We start from the raw sequence: 3452 nt of genomic DNA, 5'->3' as shown, positions 1-3452 counted from the left end.
AACTAATAGGAACAATACACAGACGTAAGAATACAAGTGCTTCTGGACTGGAGGATAGAATGAAGAAGGGAAGAAAATGTTCAGACCCTGAGAGAGCCAGCCCTCTTACGACAGCTCGACCCTGTTTCCTTTAGGCGCCCGTAACATGTGCCAAGCTAGGGTAGCCCCGCATGGATATCGGGTTCCATCTACAACGATACTTGAGTCTTGGAGTTTGATGATGGAGATACCCAGACTGAAAAGGCTACAGCACTTTGGGGAACATCCTGTCATCGATGTATTTCTTGCCAAATGCCTTTCAATATTGTTTCGGCATTTGCCTGTCTCACCATTGAAACGAAACGGCCGCGCCCCAAGAGACCAAGTTCCCGCTACTCATACAACAAATGCAACACAAGCTGCAGCATGCAGGCTGTTTCATTCGAGATCATGCCCAATCACTGAGTGCCATCAAGTCATCGGCCCCTGCCTCAATGAGCTCTGTGGCCAGTTTAACGTAAGCGCCTACGCGGGGCAATAGTCAGCGCGTAGCTAGCATCTCCATGAGCCTATTGGTTTGCGAGAAAATTAGCCCGTGACTTTCTCCTCCATTCGGAAGCTCTGGGTCATGGAAGTACTGTGAATTTACTAAATAAATCCATGGAAAAGAGCCTAACCTCAGACTTATAGATTCGCAATTACCTACCTATGTAGGTTATCCATCTATCACGTGGCAAACCAATAGATTTCCTGTTCTTCGCTTGCTGTAGCGACTTTTTACACGTGATGTGATTAGATACGGTTTTGACGAGAGAACTTACGCAAGACCTCAGTTTTAGATAATGGAGCTCCTGGACTAGGTAGGTAGCTTCAGATGAGCAAGTCCTAATATACTTTCATTGCTTGTTTTTGGCATCTTCGTCAGAGGCATCAAGTCTCTTTGCATACCGATCACGAAGACCTTACCTCAAGTTCCATTTGTTTACAACATGCCAAGGCTCGTTACCCGTGTTGGCCTCATTCCATCGGTATGGCCAGTTCCTGGTAGTTTCTGAGTATGTGCTTATTCCCATTGCCAAGGATATGGCGTTTTCGGCTCCTATGCATTGTGAAGTTTAATAACAAGTATTTCTAAAGGTCAAACTCGCTGTTCATGCTTGTGTTTGGCTTTGGACCACAATTCGTCTCACATGCGTAGCCAGGCGTCTACAAATGACGAATATTTTATCCCGCTCTTAGGACCCTTTGGATCCTAGAGGGAATGTGTGAAGGACTTAATTTGGAGAATGATATCTTCAAAGGGACGAGATATCAGCCATGAAGCTCCACAAGTTTAGGCATGCAGCACAACAAGCCACTTATCAGAGCCTTCAGCTTGGTAAGCGATCATGTTAAGGGTACCAACTGATGAAATCATCTTGAACCTAAAAGTTAGTGGTCAGGGTTTTGACCGGCCATACCAGATCTGACAGAGTAACGTGGCCTGCGTGGAAACTGGAGGCACGATCTAAGATCGACACGGTGGAACATGCTTGAAGGTTGACTCGCCCAATGATACTGAGATGGCACATGCTTGTGACGTTGATATGGCTCCATGACCCGGGAATATCACGCCCCGGTAGTGGCGTTTGTATCTAATGTGGAAGTCATCTTGTGTTTCTTGTGAACAGTTAAATTTTGGCTGACCTATAACAGGCTGCTTTGCGAAGATATCTCTTTGTCCTTCTACCCTTCTACTATGGCTGAACCACCTCCGGGTGTCCCATGGTGGCACTCCAGGCGCCACAATGCAGTGATTCCTACATATTGGATGGACGCTCCGTTCCGTTCCGCTTTGTTTTGCAGGACATGCTCTCCTGCGGTAGCTGAAGAAGCACCATGGGCCTTTTTGGTTGACACAACAGCCTGGGGCGATTCAAAGGGACCTATGTATGTCTCTGGTTCTAGAGTTCAGCAAGGATTCTCCAGACGTTTGAACAACATGGCCCTTGCGTCAAACAAACCAACACCACCGTTGATTCCTTACGCCGCTCAACCTCTTGGCCGTTGGTTTCGACATGGCAAGGCGAGGCTGGACCAATACGGCCCTAGCTAAACTTACGAGATACCCGAAAGAGAACCAAGGCGTCGTAGATGTATTTTAAAGTTTGACTATCGAAAGCACTGTTGGGACCGATGCGTGTCGGAGAGACTTTGTCCCTTACTGACAGGTTTGATAACCGATGCCCAGACGCCACTTGTGCACGAGGATGGTACCGGTATTATGGCTGGTGGTGTTTCAATAGCAACCTAGACGTTCAAGTTCGCCGAACCACCTCTCTGGCGCTGTGGATGTTAAGCTGCGGCTACTGTTGATGATAACGCTTACCAGAGTTTGGGTGCGAGGGCCACTGGAAACAACTCGTACTAGAGAATCAATACCAGTATATAGAATATTATATCGTATTGCAACTTGTTAAATGAACGGCTTTCAGCCTCATGCAGGGACATCCACAAAGGATCAACATCATAGCGCAAAATCCATGTAATCTTCGTCGAGACGAGAAGCATGCTTTCCCGTGACGTCGAAAGATCAGCACTGTTCATGCATAAAGGTTTGGCATACCATCACCAGGGTCCAACAATATCGTCTTTGGCCAGAGAGTCTAGAGAGTCCATCTCGCAATGCCTCGAAGAATAGAGCAAGCATCTTTCAAGAAATCAAAACGTCACAGGAATTTCATCGTCAAGGTGGCACGCAAGCTTCGAAATATCTCCATCAAGCCAGCGATGAATCTTCCCAGAGAAGGCGACTAATATGATATGTCATAATGATAGCTGATAAGGCTCGTTCAGCAATGTGACCTACCTGCTGCCCAGTTTATTCCTCTAAGCCCAGAGGCGTGAATAGTTGTCCTGTTAAGCTGAGGTCCAGGCATGGTTAATAAGAATCGTACAAAAAACCGTTAATAGTTTGACCAACCCTAAATCCAGTAAATTGCCTTCCTCTCCTGAGTCGAGAAATATCATCTTTAGAGCCATCATGGCGATCGAGATGCCAATTCCGAAAGACTTACCATTCCCCGCTTGATAATAGAGGAATGGCGCTTTTCACAGAAACCAGCTCTCATCGAATAGAAAATTTCTGCAGGGTCTCCGGGTCAAACATTTGCACGGTATTTGCGCCCGCTATACTACAGCCAGGTCTTCCCATGGGCTGCATCGTTATACCAAGTACTCGACTGATCTCCGCAGAACAGCCTAGCGTCGATATTCATGCCAATAAGCATAGGTGGCCTAGAACTTCCCGAGAGAGATCAGCGGGCTAAAGTGGATAGCAGATCGCAGATGAGTTTCTTCCAGATTAGCTCAAGTGGTTGATAACTATACTTCCCAGTGCCTCCTTCTAGAGGACAGAAATCGTAAGACTGGCCTCCACTAAGATCCAGCTACCTGCCACCAATCTGATCCTGAAGTTTTGTGTCCCCCCCCCC

The sequence above is a fragment of the Fusarium mangiferae genome (genome assembly GCF_900044065.1).
Source record: "Fusarium mangiferae strain MRC7560 genome assembly, contig: FMAN_scaffold005, whole genome shotgun sequence".
Classification (NCBI taxonomy): domain Eukaryota; kingdom Fungi; phylum Ascomycota; class Sordariomycetes; order Hypocreales; family Nectriaceae; genus Fusarium; species Fusarium mangiferae.
The sequence above is the reverse complement of the archived record's forward strand: the minus strand, read 5'-3'. Positions refer to the sequence as shown.